The sequence below is a fragment of the Melospiza georgiana genome, chromosome 3 (genome assembly GCF_028018845.1).
Source record: "Melospiza georgiana isolate bMelGeo1 chromosome 3, bMelGeo1.pri, whole genome shotgun sequence".
NCBI classification, from domain to species: domain Eukaryota; kingdom Metazoa; phylum Chordata; class Aves; order Passeriformes; family Passerellidae; genus Melospiza; species Melospiza georgiana.
The window spans coordinates 87,706,251-87,727,587 of NC_080432.1; positions in this window are offsets into that span (position 1 = coordinate 87,706,251).

Below are 21,337 nucleotides of genomic sequence, written 5' to 3' on the forward strand. Positions count from 1 at the left end.
TTTTTTCTCTTTCCTTTTTAAACTTAGCATCTGCCAGTTTTGAGTTACTACACCTTCTGTTTACAGCAGTGCCTTGCTCTAAACCTGCATTTATTTTTTTCTCACATAAAGCAAAATTCATGCATTTTTCCCTATGATGTTTCAGTTAATAGGAAAAAAAAGTCCTCCCAAGATACATAAAACTACTGAGAATCAGGCAGAAAGAGTTATGACTGTCACTTTTCAGGATAAACACAGAAACAATCAGAATATTTTCTCTCTTCCCATTCTTCTCTGCTACCATTTCCAATGGCGCTGTGAATGGCAGTCTACAGCACTCATTATTAAGAAAGTAATAGATGCTCCTCCAGTTCTCAGGACCACAGGATATGCTGCAGCTGAGCTGCTGCTCTGCTGGTCGCACTGGTGCTGTTTATCATTTCATATTATTTGTCCTGCTATTGCACCAGAAATCTCCTGGTGTCAAATGCTCTTAGGACAGAACTTAAATAGACCTTCAGTTACAAGTTTGGTTTGGAACATTTCATCTCTGAAAATGAGAATGCTGTGAAGCTACACTGATGATTTCACACATGTGACCTCTCTAATGTAACAGATCGTCCTCCTAATGGGGCTGAGATGAAGAGAAGTCAGGCGGCAGAGATCAGAATCCCTGCTCCATATCAGTAACCAGGAGATCATCCAAGAACATGGCAGGGGACTTCTTGATGGGTACCAGCATAGGATAGGGAATCAAAATCTGAAATAGCTGTGAATGAGTAGGATACCCAGAAGAAGTGCTCAGGTTGGGAAGTGGCCAGCACATGGAGACTAATAAGATAAATGTGCAGAATATGTTCACTTTATTGCTAGCTCATCTCTGTGTCTCCCTTTCTCCCCTGCACGTTTATTGCCTTTTGATGGTGTTTTCCAGCAGCACTGTAACTTTTCAGTGTACAGGCTGATGGGCCACAGTGTACATATAAGAGAACAGTGAAGCCTGGGTTTTGAATACTTCCAGATTTCTGGGTGTATCCTTCCATTGTTCATCTTAATAAGCACAGAATACTGGGATGACAGGATGGAGCAGGGGCGAGGAGATGCTGAAGGGAAGTGCAGCCATCCAGTGGTCACTCAGAGCTCAGCTACACAGAGTGCTGCATGGAGCCAGGAGGATTTCCTGGGATTTTCCTTAAAGCTGTGAGAGGAAAAAACAACGCTCCTTAAAGCTCTGGCAGAAGCAGTGCAGGACATGAACCCACTTTACATTTTAGGGACTATATTTTGTATTTTGGTTTCCATGAGATGACAGGAAATACCTCAAAACTTAAATGTAATTCCTCCTATTAGTTAATTTACGATACCAGATATATGTGTAATATTCCTACAGTGTTACTTCAAATTTGCATTCTAGTACTATCAACAAGCTCAAGATGGGCTCAAAGCCTGATGATCAGTGATAATATAATGATTTCTAATGAATGGCAGCTTTGCCCATAAAGATTTTAAGATCAGATAGGGAAGAAATAAAGAAGTGTCACTAGTCCTCTAAACCATCAGAGACTCCACATGCAAAGAGTTAATGTGACGTCCTTGGTCACCCCAGTTAGCTTTGATCAATACATGAGGTGAATCTCTGTGTCCTGTGTTTTAGTCTAGTGTCAGCCTCACACTGCTTTATTTTCTACTCTGTGCATTCTGCATTGAGAAGCTCATTGATGTAAACTCACATCACCTTACATTTGCCAAGTGGCTATTAGGAAAATCACAGGAGCATAAAAAATGAAAAAAAAACACCCTATATATTAGCAATTCAGGGTTTTATAATAGCAATTATTGTGAAGCAACTTTTTTTTCTCATCACAGAAACAGATTGGTTGGATTTCAGGGATTTTCTTAGGTAGAACAGACAGACTCCTTTTTTGGGTTCCAGATATCTTTGGGCACTGAATGGTCCATAAAAAATAGGATATCAACTATGTATTTTGCTGATATGTAAGAATGTATTTTCGTAAACTGCTTTTAGATGACTGCAAAAGAGAGATCATAAAAGACTACAGAATTATCATTTATAAGGACATTTGGCCTCAAAGGATCACAACTGATAAAACTATCCATTGTGATAAAGAAAGTCCACTTTTTTATTAGGAATGGGCTGATAGTGTCCAGAGCTAGGTTAGGGCTGAAATTTAGCTTTGAGGGCAAATTGGACAAATGCTCAGACATATTAACAGCAATATCCTGAGGCTGATTTTATGAAATTCAGGAATGTCTGAACTAAAGAATAGGCCCCTTCCAGTATTGGATCCATCTGCTATTTTGATGTTAAACACAGTAATGTGTAAAACAAAGTGCAGAGAGGTAGAATTCAAAATTCTACTTGGGTCATCTTTATTTTTCAGCTTTAATTTAAAAAAACAATTTTGCCTTATCAGAGCTTGTATATTATGCAGTTTTTTCCAACCTTAAATCCTGGAACCTTAATGAAATCTCAGTAATGGGCAATGAGTAGGCTTGCTGAGTGTTGGACTGTCGGGGGTTAAGCCTTCAAAAAAACCCAATCTTGTTGTGGTTCCACAATTGCTGAACAGTAAAACAAACCCTATTGACTCAGGCTGGATCAGGTCAGCATTAACCCTTTTAAAACACACCACATCCTCTTCCTTTACACAGAGTTGGAATAAATATGACTTATTAAATCTCACTAATCTGGTCACAAACCCCTCTCAATATTATGTTAAAACAGATCTATCCTGTGAGACCTTGAGGAAAGAGGAGATGAACCATATCTCCCTTGAAGCATCTCCTTCTGGTCACTGGTTGCTGTTGGGTACTGACTACTGGATTATATTAACAATGGATTTGATCTACTGTGGGAATTCCTAGAGCCTTATTCCCAGAGTATGCTAAGCTTTCAAATTGAGAAGGAAGTTTTCCTCTGAGAAGAAAGAGGTAAACTACTTTCAAAATTACTTGAAACATACCCCCTTCGTTTTTATCTGCTAAGATATTTCTAGTAGGTAAGATAGAACAACTTGCTTTACAAAAATCAGAGATTTGCTCACACAAGTTGAATCTCCTTTGCCATTTACATGAGTGAATTCTTCTTCTTCAAAGATCAGAATGAATTAAAGCATCTTTTATTGAAAATGTTTATATGTTATATATTCATATATCTATAAATAATTCAACTGGCAGCATCATCCTCAAGTACAAGTTCAGAACCTTAGGAAGATGTTAATAAATATTTATCTTCCTGGACTGTCATGACCTGTCCTAAAAAGTGGACTTCAATGTACAGATTTAGGAATGTTTTCTCTGGTCAAAATATCATATGAAACATGAGAGTGCAAAGAGTAAGCCTCAAACCACAGCATAATAGTTGCATAAATATTAAAAACCTCCCAAACCCAAAATCAAAACAAAACAATGGTCCTCAAAGTAACAAAGCTAATTCAATCTGTTTTCCTATGGCTTGGGATTTCAGGGATAGATTCTCCATTTCCTCAGAAAGGGTTAACAATGACTGATAGTCTCTTTCAATCACCTTGTTTTTATTCATAAAGGCAACTCCTTTGACAGTCACATTCCAGCCTTCTACTCAAAGAGGACTCTCACACAGATCCTACATAAAAACTGTAGAAGCCCTACATAAAAACTGTAGAATTCTCTTTCAATCACCTTGTTTTTATTCATAAAGGCAACTCCTTTGACAGTCACATTCCAGCCTTCTACTCAAAGAGGACTCTCACACAGATCCTACATAAAAACTGTAGAAGCCCGGTATGGTCAGTAGTTCTTCCAGAAATTAACCAAAAATATCAAAAGCTTTCAGAGATGCAAATGTGGTCACATAAACTCAGCTTGTCTTCATCAAAGTCCAAGGTAAGTGATGTTCTTTTGACTGTTCCTGGAGTTAACCTGCTAACCTTAAATATCCAATTTTGCATTCTGCAGAGCTGTAAGCAGTTTCACTCATGGCCAAATCAGGTCTGGCTGCAAAAACTACATTTGCTTCCAATTGAGTAAAGTGAAACTTTTGTGCAAGTATACTCGTGCAGAGTTCCTGAATGACGTGCATTAGTGATCAGTGCTTTCTCAGTTGTGACAATAATTAGAAATGGGGTCTGAACCAAAATTCTTGGAAGTAAATAACCCCATTCCTGGATTAATTTCCAACTCAAACCCAGATGCAGCTCTAAATTTCACAAATTAGTTCCCCCTCAACACAGAGTAGAATTCAAACTACATACCAGATCCCCCAAATTGAAGAATTTTAAAATCCAGCTCTGCATTTTGTGGTTTGGACAGCAGTCTCCTTCTAGAAATATCTTCAAGGTTAAAGCCTAGTAACAGGCAGAGAGTTTCTAGTGTTTTTCTCCTCAGAAAATACTTCTATATATCTTTCAGCTGGTCAAATTATCCTATTTGAAACGCATTTGTAATGACTGAGTGACCTGGTTGTGAGGCTCTATCTGATCATTTGCAGACCCTGTTAAACAACAGCTTGTGCATGACTTTAGCAGATGGTTTAGCTAACATATAATTTCTATAGGTATATAAAATAACAGTTGGAATCAGAAAGCATAATGGCCTTAAGATCCTCTCTCCATTTTTGCAAAGTCATTTTCTTCTGGTTGTCATAGCTCAGCAGCAAAAGACCATACAGAGAAAATGATGCTGGGGTAAACTAGGCTGAACAAGAACACTATTCAAGTATTACTTTACAAACCCTATTAATATCTGTATGAAAATGAGCATTTCCCAGATAGTTACAAAAGGTCTGAAAGGAAGGTCTGAAATATCCATATCAACCAAAGCAGTTTGATCAGCACTGATTTGGTCACGGTCATAAATATCTGCAGTCTCCAGAGAAGCTGTATTTTAACATAGTCAGCAGTAAAGAGCTGGTCTATAAAAAACAATTCCATAATATATTTCCAGGAGATAACATATTTTAAAGGATATGCATTATCAAAATTAAGAGGCAAGACATTGCTCAATGGTGCTTGGATTTTATTCCAGATGATAAAGAAACAACATCTGGATTCACAGCTGAATCCAGACAAAAGTTTTGTCCCTCCAAACTTTTCAGAGTTTGGAGAGACAAAAAATCCAGAGCATAACTTCAGAAGTAAGTAGTAATTCATGCTATACTTCAGTATATTCGTGCTATACTGCATCTGTATCTGACTTAGAGGTCCTGGAGAGCAAGAGGCTGCAATACCATGAGGGTACCTCATTATGCCCCTTGCAACTCTGATCCCAACATGTGCATCCCTGCAACGGGAAATATAAGCTCTGCAGTTTGCCCCACAACTTTTTCCATCACGGTGTAAACTGAAATGGTGTGTGATATCCTCTGTACCTGTGGACTGGCACTTCCTTTGGAATGAAATACTGATGTACAAGTGAAAGAAACACAACCCCCACCTACCCTTCTCACAGTGCTGGAATGAGGCCATGGTGCTGCATAAGCTGAGCCTGGAAGGATCCTGCAAGGATTCTGCAGGGATCCTGCAAGGACCTGTCAGTCCTGTAGTGTTGGCTCGGCCAAAGAGCCCCATTGGGAAATTTCTGCTTTGGATCCTTCCCTAGGAGAACCTGCCACTCCTTACCAACCATGAAACCAAACTCTTTGTCTAGAGCCAGCCTTTGTTATCACATTTGTTAATCATTTATCCTCTGTTAAATGCATGGCATCATGTTAGCTAATATTAGTTCTGCTGCGAGCAGCGGTGAGTGTCTTGCGTGCAGAGTTGTGGGTGTTCTGCACATGCATTAATGAGAGAATATGTCATCCTCTGGAGCAAAGTGAACATATATCAGAAAGTTCTGTCAAAATGCCTCCTCAGATGTATTTTTCTTAAATATTACAGGCCACAAAAAGGTGATACAACTTTGCAAAAATGTTTACAGTTCCCATTCCAGTTTTTATTTCCAATCTGACCTACCTTCTCATAGTATTTAGGGTGCTGAAATTGTCCAGCTCAAGCTTAAAACCAATCCAAAATCATTATTAAGTGGTGGGAATAGCTCTGCTCATTGACATCTGTGAGTGTGGTGAAAGAACCTGCAATACTTTCAGAAAATAATAAATAAGAATCAACAGCAGCAAATGAAGACAGAGTTTATAAAACTATCAAAACATATAAAACTATCATTGCCAGTCCTGCAACACCCACATACATGAGTCTAATTTATATGAATTGTTCCAAGCCTCATTTACCAAAGAAAATTGCTGTCATTATGGATACATCAGTGAATTGGTCAGAATCATTTTTGTTCTACTTCTCAAATTAGAACATATTGATTACTTCATACAATATTTTTTCAAGGGGAAATGTTTTTGGGAAAGGGATTGAAAAGCATTTGCAAATGTTTTTTGAAGCAACCAAGACCTTGTCTCTAAAAATGACCATTCTATGTCTCAAAATTGCATTTCATGAAGAAATATAAGCAACTTAAATTACAAAGTATATATTGAAAACAACCAAAGTATTTCCAAATTGCCAAAACAAAATGTTACACCCGATTTGAACCAAAACCATATCTTCTGGATTTATAGCTCATGATGTTTTTAGATTTTTGACTGCTTTGTCCTGATTCAGGACATAAACATTTTTCCATACTGTTACATTTGGCCAGAATGTGAAACCTATTTCCTGCCTGTTTCTTTTTTACTACCACACTGATGGCAGTTCTCCTAGCACAGTCACAGCTGTAAGATATTGGCTGTGCTGCAACTGTAAGGCTGCTTTTGCTGAAATATTTTTTTTATATCAGTTTATATCAGTTCCACAGACCCAAAAGATAACTGTGGTGCAAACCAATTTTTTTACTTGCTAGGATAACTGTATAGTCTTACACACACACATCCATCAGATGTGTTAGCCATAAACTTGAGTAGATTTTCCCCTACTCACATCAATTAATCTACTTCACTGAAAGCATTCCTGTAATTCAGCAAAGTGTCTCTTGGGTCCCATATGGGAAATTTTAATGTTACTGTAATCCATATTTTAATACTTGAATATAGTGATAGGAGAAGCACTAATATCATGGAAATACCCCTAATACCCCTGTTCAGAAAAAAAAAAAAAAAGGCAGAATTATTAGAGGTTAATAGATTTACTGTATTCACTCTGCTAATTTTGTGTCCTGCTCCTCTTTTTAACCTCTTTCTTGCTGCTCCAGAGCTCAGGTAAGACTGTTTGAATTCCTTCTGTGCTCCAGCACTTGGATGTGAGAAGAGCTGAAGAGGGATCATGGACTGTGTTCCTTTCCCTTGGCTGGATGTGCTTCTCTGTTTTCCAGTCATAGCACTACAGCAGAGGGTGCAGCCTTCAGGGAAATTCTATGGCATATCTACAATAAAGACCAATTTGGAGGCTATTCCTGTATGCTGAGGATGGCTGGCAGGGCACAACTCATGCTCACAAGGCTAACATTTCTTGCCTCTGAAAGCTGAGTCTCTATATGGAAAAGAGTTTGCTGGAAGCAATACCTGTCCCATCAAATCTGTGCAGCAGGTCTGAGTATGGTTGGAAGAGCCCTGCATGGCACAGCTCCATTGTGCCCAGGAGCCCCCTGACAGCAGAGCACTACAGGCAGTCGTGGGCTCAGGCCTGAGTCCTTCCCCAGCCTGGCATTATTCACTAGCATGGACCTGCCTGTCCAGCCCGGCATCCCAACAAGATTGGGAAGAAAGAAAACTTTGCTGGCAAAGGTTTCCAGACTCCCAGCCAGCAGACAAAGAGTTACTGAAAAGAATATAGCAAGTGCCACCTGGAGGTTAAGCCTCAGAGACCAACCCCTCACCCTCCAGAGGGCAGGGGATCAGTCAGAGAACCTCACCTTGAAAGCTCACTAAGCCCTCATCTACAACACTTAGCAAAGGGTGGAGTGATATTGGTGGTGAAGTAAAATTTTTTTTAGCATTGGTATAATGAAAAGCTTGAAAAGAATTATTTCATACGATTCTTAGAATAGCATTGTGATGAATTTCAGCTTGTTTGAATGAATACTGACTTTTTTTTCTATTGGGTGATATATTCCTTTACATCTATAAACACCTAAAAGCAATTTTTTTTTTGGTGGTTTGTTTGTTTATATCTTACAGAGATCTTGCTAATAAAGAGAGGGCAGGGAGCATGAAAGATGGAAGAGAGAGGTTCAACATTTTTAATTTTGACCCTAGCATTGCCCCTGGACAAACCACTAAACAGTTGAGTTTGCATATGATATAAATTTCTTAGCCCCTTGTGGGTAATGAGAGCTGCAGGATAATGAATCACATCATCACTTCAAAAGATAATATGTACAACCCTAATGTTTTCAAATTTCATAAAGATGACACAAGGGCAGTGGGAAACCTGCCAGACTTCAGAAGAGTTATTGAATTATATGCACAGTATTGAGGCATGACATGCATGGATGAAAAATCAATGTTTTGTAGAAAGAAACAGAAACTGGAAAATAATATGATAATGGATAAACAGACGTACAGGGGTCCACATTTTTGCTCTGTGATATTACACAGAGCTGATCATGTCTTGTGCTTGATTAATTAGCCTCCTCCATGTTGCAATCCCCACAATGCTTCTGAGATGGTAGACAATTCTGCTCTTGCTCCCCCTGTGTGTGCTTCAAACCTCTTGCAACTGCAAAAAAAGGTACCAAAGATCTCAAGCATAGGATCAGCAGTTTTATCACATTTGTTGACAGGTAGCAGGTCTCAGCATAAAGTAAGCAAATGACCTAATAAAGTTGTGTAAATATACCGTCATCAAATATGTGTAATAGCTGTTATAACTTGACATATTCTTAGCTGTCAGCAGGCTTTGGTCTGGGCTCTGGGTGTTCCTGCGTGGCAGCTCAGGCAGAGGTGGCAGCCAGCAGCCCCCTGGCAGGCAGTGCCAGCCCTGGGAGCGCTGGCTGCTGATGAGCAGGGAGCTGTGCAGAGGTGAGGCGAGCAGTGCCCCTTTGGGGATGCCAGCACAGCCAGGGCAGCAAACAAACTGCTGTGTCTGCCCTTCCTCCATGAGAGGAGATCTCTGCTTTCCTGTGCGGCCGTCGCAGCCCTGAGGAGTCCAAAACACCACCAGAGACAAACATGGCAGTTACAAGTAAAGTAAAATATAATAAGAGTTTTCTTTTTTGACTGCACGAAAGACATGGGGTTTGTGATTGTCTTTGTCTGGCTTTGTGTTAATACTCCACAATTCTGCTTGTACAAAATCAACAACAGTATTTTAGGACTTTATTTCAAATAGAGCACGGGGAATGAGACTGACCAGCTTATTTAGTTAGGATAGGTCTCATTTCTATATAACCTAGTTTTGCCTTTTCACTGAAGAAGAAAAATATTGAGAGTTGGAAAATGAATCATTAGATTTTAAGTGCAGAAAGGAATAACCAATTTTTCAGAGTTGTGCCAGAATCACTTCCAGGTATGACAAGAAATCGGGAACTTGCATCTAAGTCCTGGGATTTGATTTTGTGCTTCCTCATTTGCCATCAAAATGATGAAGGACTCAGGGAATGCTTGGCGCTGGAGGTGGCAATGAGGATTTCAAATATCCATTTAAATATAAACCAACTACATTTAAAAAAGCAAAAAATAAGGACAAAAGGTGCAGGGCTTTATTTCATCTGCCCTTACTTTATCACCACTCTGAATGGGGGCTCAAAATTACTATTTATGAGATATTTTACTCTAAATACTAAGGGAGGAAAATTTGGCAAAAACTCATGACAAGTCCTCTGTTTTGTCAGTGTGAAATACTTGATAATTTGTAATGCATTTAGCCATTAATCATTTAAAAGGGCTTTTAAATGGGCATGGAAGTCCTTTGAGTTTTCCATATAAAGACATTGGATCAGAAACCTTTGCTACAAATTACTTTTGTCTGGACTTCTAATACAAAATCAACTTGAGAACAAGGGAAATACATCACTGTTAAATTTTATTATAAGACAGAGCCCTTATAACACATCATGGGAAACATTCTTGAGTTGCTCTATTAATAACAGCAGTGCCTGATTTCTTTGGTTTAAACTTACCTTTTGCACATTTTCTTGTGACATTTTCCAGATATAAATTGTTATGATGAAGAGTCATTCAAAGCAAGGGAAAGAGCTGTAATTATGTTTCTCTTTTCTAAAAGAGAGTGGGGCAGGAGGGGGATTATTTTACACAGATCAGTGAAGGACACCCTAATAAAGATTGGTCTGGAACATTTCTTTTTATGACAATTGACTTATCAGCAAGAGCCATTGTAGCAAATCTGGAAATTACATAATTGCCAGAAACTGTAGATATTTGACTTGGCAAGAACTTCAGGTGTCTCTGATTTATTATTTTAAGAATTTGGCTCTGCAAAGATGAAGAAATGTTTAATGAAAGAACAGTAGAATTCAAATGAAACAGGCATAGATCTTGTTTTCAGAGGCTATATTTAACTACATTGTCACTTCTACTGTAACACAAATAAACTAAACTGAAAATGTCCAGGGTGACAAACCAGCAGAGAGATCAATCTGCAAGAAAATACAGCTACACACTCATCTTTTCCTCTCCATTTTGTACTACCCTTTGGGCAAGTTCTTTGTGGGTCATCCATTATAGAAGATGTTATCCCTTTTAGCACAGGCAAAATAATAAAACTGTAAAGCTGAAAGAAACTTGTTTATGAGGAATTGCATTTTTTAAATCTGTCTTTTACAAGGCACTGAATCCCTTTCAAGTAGCAAAGTTTAAAGGCATTAAGTATTATTAAATTTAAGAGAAATGTAGGTGACTAAGATCAGAGTGGTAAAGTGGGAATACTGTAAGTACTTATTTTAGGTTTGGAGGGCTTGCATACCACAGCAATTCTGAAAACACCCATGATTATTCTCTGTATCAGAAGACCAGGTCACCACACAGTAGATTAAGGTGAAAGTCTTTGCTTAAGCCATTTGCATCAAAGGGATTTTCTTTGGCAAGTCCTCTAGGAGACATTTTCCCTTTGATAAACTTCAGCCTCTTTTCCTAGAGAAATGCTGTCTCCTGAAAATGGTTTATCACCTGCTCTTTAATATCTCTTAATGTTTCTCTTGTTATCTTACTGCCTCACGGAGGAGTTGCTAACACATCCCACAGTTTATGTGTCTTGGCATTCAGCTGGGCAGCAGCAGCTGGAATCAATGCCACCACTGCTGCTCCTGGCAGCAGCTGCTGACTGCTGCAAAGGGAAGAGGTCCTGCTGTGGTGTGAGATGGACATTCCTATCTCCGAGGAGACACAACAGCTGGCACCACCATCACCCATAAGACCAGAAGCTTTGAGTCTGCTATCAGGCTGGAGCTTCTCTGCTGGCACCACATCCCTGCCAGGGCTCTGATCATCTTTGTTATGGAGGAGTAAAAAGCCCTGTTAGAAAAAATGTTTTCCTTGAAGTGGAAAACTCACATTATGTATTTTAGTGTCAGAAGATTAGGAAGAAATACAGCAAAAAGTCACATAGAGCCACCTTGTTACCTCCTTATTTTTTTCCAAGAGTCAATACTGAGTAGATGTTCATGGACATGTTGGGAAAGACGAGACATACCAAAGAGTCTTATTTTTCCTAAATTATGGAAATATTAATAGGAATAAATTAATATTGCATCATATTTCTCCTGATTCATATCAACCCTGATATCATTAACTACTGATGCTGCATAGGCAAAGGTGTGTCCAGACACCCGAACACCAAAGTATTCTTTCCTCAAGCTTGAGTAGAGGATTCCATGACAGTTTTTAGCAAATAGGAGCAAACGAGTATTCCTGGGCTCACTAGCAACAAAATACAGAAGCATCACAAAATGGAGCACCTGTTCAGCATGGGCTTTACCACCCAGTCCATGTAATCAGGAGTAGCATGGCTTGTGCTGCATGTCATGTGCTACAGCTCAATGGGATAGCTTATTCACTGGAGAGAATGCCACTTGATGCTGGCCTGAAGCCCTACACCAAGAGTCAAATCTGTAGTTGGGTTGTGTTTGTTTGTTTTTTGCTGGATTTTTTTTTTTAAGAACTTTTAGAACAAACTGGAAAAAATCTGTTAGCTATAAGAACTGTCTATTCTCCCTTTTTTCTCCTGGTTTTCTTTAATAGCTTAATCTGTGAAGAATGTTGATTCTTAGTGCAATTATACAAATGGAAACAGGAAGTATTTGAAATGGTAACAGGATTTGAACTCTCTACTGATGCAAGATGACATAAGACCAACTCACAAAAAATTGTCTCAAGAGTGTCTTACAGGAAAACTTGTGCTGATTATAGATTATTATCTTTTTGCATGACATAAGGAGGGTTAGTATGAAAAATGTTATGGGTGTTTTCACATATTTCACACTATTGCCCATCTTTTTCCAACATATTATAAAATTGATGTTCAAATCCTCTAAAAAAAATCCATTTATGCTATGCTTTTTATAACTTATTTGACTATTTAACTTCTTCATTTCATCAGAATCATGTACAGTGTGTGGTCTGCCATTTAGAAGTTTTTCATGGCAATAAAAAAAACCACAAGAATTAGATTGCCAATTATTTTACAGCTTATTCAGCTGCAAAGGCTTCTCCCATTTTTGAGTGAATACACTGTTGGTAGAATTCATATAGTTTAAATGCTATAGCTCTATTCAACCTGCACTGAAAAAATTTATTTAAGCAAAATTTGCTCTTCTCTTCTTAGAATGTAACTAGGGAAAAATATAAAATTTGTGTTGCATTAATACTTTAGGGCAACTTTTGTCATACTTCTGAAAGTTAAATTTGCCAAGTTTTGAGGCTTTGGAAAATCTGTTTACACATGCTCAGGAAAGATGTACTTGGGTTAGCAAAAATTAACCTGCACTTGAGAATATTCTTTTCTCATCAAGATGCCCAAAAACCTCCTTCAACATGCTGCAATTCACAGGGAAAAAAAACCAAACCAAACCAAACCAAAAAAACAAAAAAAAAACAAAACACAAAAAAAAAAAAAAACCAAAATCAAAACAAACAAACAAACAAAAAAACCAAACCCAAAACATCCAAACAAAACCAAAACCAACAAAAAAACAGCCACAAAAAAATCAACAAAAGCATAAGATAAAATCTATTGTAACGTATCAAGAGTCTTTTGGCCAATGTTTCTGAACTATTCAGATGCTGATATAGCAAGGTAAACTAGAACTGCAGGATTTAATTTTTTCACTGCTCTCAGTGGTACTTTATTGACTGACAATAATTAATAATTTTATGAAATTCAGAGGAACTGGAGATCTAAGGGACTTTACAAAGGGTTTCTAACTTAAACAATTCTTCAGGACCAGAAAAAAAAAACAACCCAAAAATAAGAAAACAAACACCTATTGCTACAACATAGTGCAACTTTTCCCTTTGAAAAGAGTTTTCAGCCAACAAAACAAACCCAGCTACCCCTGTGCCATTTTCTATTTCTGCAATGGTCTATTAAGTGTTAAAGATTTCACTTCTGTGTGGGCTGTATGCAACCCTTGTCACTGGAGGCCTGCTGTGGCTCATTTGAGATTTCTCCTGATGAAAATACTTCACTACTGGCAGGAAAGACAGGATTTTGACCATATAACTTATTTAAAAGATGTGGAGGAAGGTCATGCATAAGGACAAATATTATAAAACCAATTAAAGAAGACAGTGAGAAATACCATGTACAAATATCTGTAATATTATTTGAGATACAAGTATCAACAAGAACTGTGTCTCTTCACTAGGAATGTATGGATCCAGACTGGAGAACAAATGGTACCAGTAGTGATAAGCACTACTTACTTCTGGACTTTCTAAACAACATATTTCATCACACACCTCCTGCCTGGATAAGAAGACATGTTATTTTTACTTGATTAGCATAAATAGGAAGGATATTAGAGAAGCAGTATCTACAGAGAGAGATATGGGTAGTTTCTTTTATCAAAAAACTAGCAATCAAGTCAGTTGAAAATGAATTGAAAATATAAAGTAGTATTCAAAGCTTTGAGTCAAAAATAGAAAGAAAAACAAAGAAAGAAAGAGAGAAAGAAAGGGAGAAAGAGAGAAACAAAAAAGAGAAAGAAAGAAAGAAAGAAAGAAAGAAAGAAAGAAAGAAAGAAAGAAAGAAAGAAAGAAAGAAAGAAAGAAAGAAAGAAAGAAAGAAAGAAAGAAAGAAAGAAAGAAAGAAAGAAAGAAAGAAAGAAAGAAAGAAAGAAAGAAAGAAAGAAAGAAAGAAAGAAAGAAAGAAAGAAAGAAAGAAAGAAAGAAATTGCATTAATTTACTAGCAGTGGATATTGCAATAATGTGGCTAGAGGGAGAATTCAGGACCAGCTCAGCATTCTGACTCAACAGTTGCATCCCGGCATCATGCAAATCCTGATTTACAATAATCCTCTGAGTCTCTGCGAGCAGACAGGGCAAAAATAAAAGGACATGGCTGCAGGTCACAAAAACATTCAGTGCACTTTAAAAAGTGCACTTTAAAGCAAAAGCTGGCAGTGGCTAGAACTGTCACCAGAGAAGTGACAAATTTGAACAGGCCACTGGGACCTGTCGGGTCTCTCCAAATACTACACTCAATCCAATCCAACTCAGTGATTCACTGAGTTTAAATACACGAACAACCCTTCCTATCAACTTGTACAACCTCCCTCATGCCACAGATCACCGAATTTCACACAGTAGTACACATACAAGCCCAGCAAAATAACAGAATATGCATTTCAGATGGACAGAAGCTACTTGTTGAGTGGTGCTTACACAGCAACAGGCTGCCAATGTTGGTTGCTGCAGCCCATGAGTAAACTCAAACTGATACTGCCAGGAGCTGCCACAGCAGCACCGAGCCAGCCTAGGCTGCACAAACACTTGCTAGTTGCCCTGTGCTCTTTACTGCTGCCACACTGACACACCAGTACCCAACACAACTACTTTGAAGACCCTTGGGTGAAGATCCTTGGGTAATCTTTGACTGTAGTTCTCACAAGCTCTCCATCTTTTTTAAGTCTGTAGCTTCGAGCTTCGGAGCCCTCCAGAGGGTTTGCCAGGCAAAGTCCTGCAGTACCTTTGGAGAGACCTCACATTAATCTTGTTGAAAAGTCTCAGATTCTGAGGTCTGGATTCATTCCCCCACACTGTGCCAGCATTACACACACATACATTTGCCAAAGGCATTGACCTCAGCAGTACAGTCACCTGAGGCTCTCTGTGTGAAAGAGAAGAGGGTGCAAGTTAAGCCTTCAGTGTAATGAACTGACTTCTACACATACTTTTTTTTTTTCTTTAGCAAGAAAAACATATTGAATACATCCAACCTGGAAATTTCTGTACAGGAAGGAAAATAGGATGAAAGCTGACCAGTTAATGTGCTTTCCTCAAAGTCAGGAGCTGAAGTTGATAACCCATTTATATGATCCATGACCTACTGAAATCTCATTGAGTGTCTTTTTCTTCTGTGATTTTACAGAACCACCTAAAATGAGGTATAGCACCTTTTAAAATGATTTTGTGATGTAGGTACTTACTACTAAATTGTAGAAGCCTCATTTGGAAACATAACTTTTATGTTATTACTGGTGTTGCTCCTGTCATTGTTGTTATCTTTCCACACTCTCAAGAAAAATATTAAAAACAGAGAAACGTAAATGCTGCTTTAATACAAATAATACAACTTGAAAGTAACTTTCAAGGGAACTAAAAACAGGCAGCTGAAGTGTTCTCTATGCTGATGCAAGCACAGTAAGAATTGATGAACGTGTCTGAGGAACATTCAAGTCACTAAAATAAAAGGACAAACATAGCAAGAGGAGTTTTGAGTGTGGGCCTCACCTTCAGTCACAGCTGAGTCCCATAACCTCAGCTCATGACCCTCTGCACCAGGAAATTCCCACTAGCAATCACACCAACCAGGTCAGCCCAGTTTTCTCAGCTCTGCGGGGGCCAAGTGCAGGAGAGGCACTGAAACACTGCTCTGCAAATGCACGACACAGCAGCACAGCTGTGGGAAAGCATGTGGAGAAGGGCAACTGTGGGAGCCTCACACTTAATGCCTGAGCTTGGAAAGGTCTGCAAAAATAATCTTCCTTCTACTGAGAGGATTTGAGAAGGGAGGAGGGGTGTCATATGGGGAGCACCTTCCTGTGTGTTCCTACAGCAGCAAACACAAGAGCTCCCCAATGCTTTCTGAGGCCCTTGGAAACTAGCACAACACAAACAATAACACATTATCATTGCTTTTAGTCCTTACCTGTTTTCTCCCAAAAGCTTTACTTGCCAAAAGGAGGGAAGGGACCTGAACCAGAAATGTGATACACATTCCCTGAAAAAGAGAATCACATCATAACTCAAGTAACAGAGATGTTGTGCGCAGGTTGCTGACAAGTTTGAAGCCATAGCTTAGAGAAACCCTTAATCTCCTTTTTTATTTGCACTTCTGGCTCCTCTTTCCCCATCAGGAGTGCTACACTAATCACTTACAATCCTATTTTTGGACCTGGGTGGTAACTGTGCGGCCAAAAGCACTCGTGCTGCAATTAAACTTTGTCTCCTTTTTTAGTAGGTATAATCACATCATCCCACATCCCTTGCTTGGAGCAATTAGTACATTTTATGACTATATTCCTATTCTTCATTGCCTAAGAGATTGTAGAAAGTGTATTTTTTCTCATATTCATAAAGAGGCAAACAAAAAAGCTTTGTTCTCAAGGACAGCAGCAGGATGGCTGGCTATGTAAAAAAAATTCCTGTTGCCCAGTCTGCTCTGTATGTGAGTTACACTGTGGGTTAAGGCTCAAATGTACATGAGTAGAGGAAAGGCAGAAGTTCTGGTTTTAGAATGCAGCGGATCTGTTTTTCCAATGTGTGAATAGCATCAGTGCTGTAGCAGCCAGTGGATGATTTTGCTCTGATAGTCCTGCTCTGCCATTGCTCTTGCTGTCCAAAGCCCGTGGGACTGCTCTGCTGTCCCATCAGGGGTGCCCAGCAGCTCCATCAGTGTCACCCTGGTGCACACATTGTTTGACACCTTCCTCCATTCAGAAAATGGGTGGGAAACCAGTTTGCTTGAATGGGTTGCTCTGTACACCCTGGAGCAGGGCGAGGAGAAACACATCTAATAGACTTGCTTGTTCTCTTCATCTTTTAAAACTATAACTAGCACAGTGCAATAGAGATTAAGTGATATCTTTATGGTAGTTTTGCACAACCACACAAGCAAAATCTAAGAATCTTTTTTAATACAATGTTCTCATTAAAGATTTTAACCTAATTGAATACTTAACATGAACCCTTATGGACAATAGCACAACTAAACCATGGATATTTAATACAGAATAGAACATGTAATTACCAGAGTGAATCTTAGAATAGTTTAATGTCTTTTGTTATGGTAAAATGAATCAATAGGGTTTCAACATTTAGGTTTCAGTCTTGCACAGACTTGTCCCTGTGTGGAGCTGTTTGCGTGACTAGACCCTCCATTAATTTACATTAATAAAGAGATAATTAGTGCATAATGAAAAATGCTCAAACAACTGTCTCTATTATAGAGAACTGAATCTAAAATTTTTCATTATATTGAACTTTTTATTCAGTAGGATCTTGGAACCCCAGAGGCTTTTGTATGTACAATTTATCTGCATTCCACCTTACGTGTGGTTGTTTTGCAATGCAAATATTCTTCTGTTTAAGCTTGGAACAGGGACAAACCTTTCTCTGGCTCATTTTTTCCCAATTTGTGCTCTCTAAGTGCCTGCAGAGTGATTCCAGTGCCACAAAGTCAAATCCTGAACAGCTGAACCTGTTATTATTGATATGGTTATTGTCATTTGTCTTTGTTTTAATTGATGCAAAAGTAATGACTTTATTAGAAATTTGTTTCTAACTAAAAAAACCCCACTATGATTATTTTGATAGCATATGTGCCTTTTGTAGTGCCTTTTTCTCACCACAGACTTTCAACACGACTCCATTTTTGTCCTATTTGTCACAGTCCACATTCTTGAAAAGGTGGCCAGGATTACTTGCTCACTGAATGTTTCTCAATTCTACCAGTGGCAAACTACTAGATGGGGCAGACATATTCAGTGTTGGAGATAAGACACTATTTTTCTACTTTTTTAGTTAGCATCTAGGTAAAAATAATATTTTATCTGAATTTCAAAATTCTTCTTGATTTGTTTTTACATGTCAGTTGTGTAATGAGTCTTTCTTGGAGTAAAGATAGGTAAAATATTGTTGTTCAGAATAGCTGGAAGAGACCTCAGTTCTAAAAGTTTAGTTACAGTCATATTTTCATAGGAAAAAGAGAAGATTTCTTCTCTTTAAAGAGAAGAAATCTCCCAAAAGCTAAAGATAAAACTTGGCTGCTTCTTGATTTCCTTCTGAGAAGATTAAAGAATAGAATTAACTTTAGTAATAAGGCATGTGAAACTTGGATTGCAATGATTAAACTGGATTTCTTTGGGAAGAGAGATCATAACAAATCTTACTGAGCATTCCTCCGCATTTGTGCTGGATTCAGCTTTCCTTGTCACCTGTCTCATGAATATTGGAATGAGTCATGCTTAGAATGATGGAGGTAGGATAGATCATCTATGAACAAAATATCTCTGTCACAGGGAATTAATGTGGCTGTTGCAAATGAACATATTGTTAAAGACCACAGCAAAGCAATGTCAGGGGAAGATGAAAGGCAGTTGCCGTAGATTGTAATGTGATGCTACAGGTTTTTTGCATTCTTGATTCCCTGCACAACACAGAAGGTGGGAAGTGGGAGAAGAAGAGAGAGAAAATGAAAAACACTGCTGCAGAAAAGTGTCATGAGATGAAAAAAGAGAGTGAATACTATGATGCAATTCTGAAGGTTTCTTCAGCATGAATAAACGTGCCCTCTAGGCATGATGCAGCTTAAAATGCATGTATTTGGCACAACGGAACTGCTCTTTTATTTCTGGTAAATTTGATAGCAGCAGGCAGGCAAACAAAGGAATATAGACTGCTTGAGATCCACATTGAGGATTTGTAGAAATCATGTAGAAATGTAGAAACCATATAAACAAACAGCTGTTAACTGTTTCATAGAATCAGTTCCTGAATATTAGGATTGTATTAGAGGTGCTTATACTATCTACAAACAGGAGGATTTTAAAAATTATTTATCTGGCTGGTCAGATGTAATGTGGCAGTGCTATCACATATTTTGCCATGCCAGGCTGACCTAGATCAAAGCCATTCTCAGGTTCCTTCTTTCTGGGAACACCACACTTATGCCATGTGTCTTGGGCTCTCAGAGTCCAAAAATCAAAATGCATATATGATGAAAAAGTCGGTGCAACTGCATTCTGAAGTGACCCTGGCATGACTCCAGGAGTCATTTAAAGAGAGATAACATCCTTCCAATAAAAAATTTCTCATCATTTTGCTCTCATCATTTTAAATATTTGGAAATATTTCTTGTCTTTCCAAATAGAAATAGGTATCAAGAGAAGAAAAAAAAAACCTACAATGTTTTTATTATTTTCAGTAATGCAATTTGAGCTCCTTCTTGAAAAAGAACATATAAATCATTCTGAGTGGTAGTTCTTAACACAGAAAAAAATATCAGCAGGTCAAGCAGGGGCACTTTCTTTTTATTTGAATACTTGTAACAGACTTCAGAGAATATGCATGACTAACTATAAAAATGTACATACAAAGATAGAAACACAATTTTTTTCATGTAAATGCCCTACAAATTAATACACGATAACAGAAAATTCCTTTCCTTCCCTTTCCTTTCTAGCTTAGCTCAGAAACCACAAAGTCATTCAGTTTTGGATCTATTCCTATTTCTCAGACTCCCCAGGAGGTTTAGTGAAAGCAAGACATAGCTCTTTCCTGGAACCCCATGGGCATTACTACATGTTTTAGATGTAGATAAGGCTGCTACACTGCATTTGGGAAGTCAAGATTTCATTTATAAGGTGCTGAAGCTGGAAGGCTTTCATGTCAGGCCCTCAGCTCACAATCTCCAGCAAAAGAGGAAATGGAGGGTATGTCAGCAGCAGGCAGCCAAGCACAGAACAGAGACATGGCAGCTCAGTGCATATGTTCACACAGCTGAGTGCTGTGCGGAGATACCACGTGCATCTGGCAAGCAAAGTATTTCTGTTAGCATAGCACTGCTTTCAGCAGCAGCACATCAACAGCACTGCTTGGGCCCAGCACCAGATTATCATTTTATATATTTTCAGATGTCTTGCATAGGTTAAAAGGAATCTTCACAGTGTGATGACTCTTTTCTTGGGTGGACAGGAAAGGGGGTAACAAAAATAAAAACCAAGAATGTTACTGAGGAGCTCTGTAGATGCAGGGTGGCGGAGGACACAGAACAACAAGTTAACCTGTGCACAGCTCTGTAAAAGTATTGTCCCATGTTCACACAGAGGACAATTCAGTTTTGTAACCACCAAAGAATTGCTTCCTGATTCCTCCTGTTCTTTTCCCCACTTCTCCATGGGCAATGTACCCAACAGTTTAACTAGGAATAGTCTCTTCTTGGAGATCATCTTCTTAGACAAGTGCTGAAGCCTCTGAGCAGGACAGCAGTGGTGGCTGGGACCAAGAGCTGCTGTTGTGTGACTTGAACCCTTTTTCCAGGTCAGCTTGGCTTTTCAGCCTGATCTCACTGTGTGGAGGGGAGCAAGTGTGGCATATGCTACAGGTCTGAGCTCTGACATGGAAACATTCTCAGAGTGAAATATTCAGGATAAAATTCAAGAGGAAAAAGCACATTTATCAGTAGTAGAGCTACTAAAATCAGGTTTGTTCAGGTGGAAGTCATGCCTTTTGCAGGTTCCCATGACAATACCCACTACAATGATCCTAATTTGTCTTTCTGCATTTGTTTTCTCAATGCACTGCTCTCAGTGCATCTCCTTTTACCTCCTATTCCCAGCTCCCCTCCGCAGTACGGTCAACTCCCATTTCCCATTTCCTCTAACCTCCTCATTTCCATCACTTCCTGCTCCCAGATCCCTCCCTGGTTAGCTGGGCATCAGGCAGTGTGGCAGATTTGAAGGTGACAGATCAGCCAGGCAGTATTCACTTGCTACTACACAGCAGGGGAACAAGCAGATAAAGTTCTTTCCCCAGCAGGGCAACAAATTGCATGTTACTGTTGATTGTCATTAAACATTTTAACAATTTTAATCTCTTTGAGATCTTTATCCGTCTGTCAAATTTGTTTGCAGTTGAACATCACTGGGGAAAGATGGACAGATGGTATAATCACATAAGCCTCCTTTCACTGGGAAGCCACATTAAAAAAAAGGGCAAAAATAACAAAACCATCC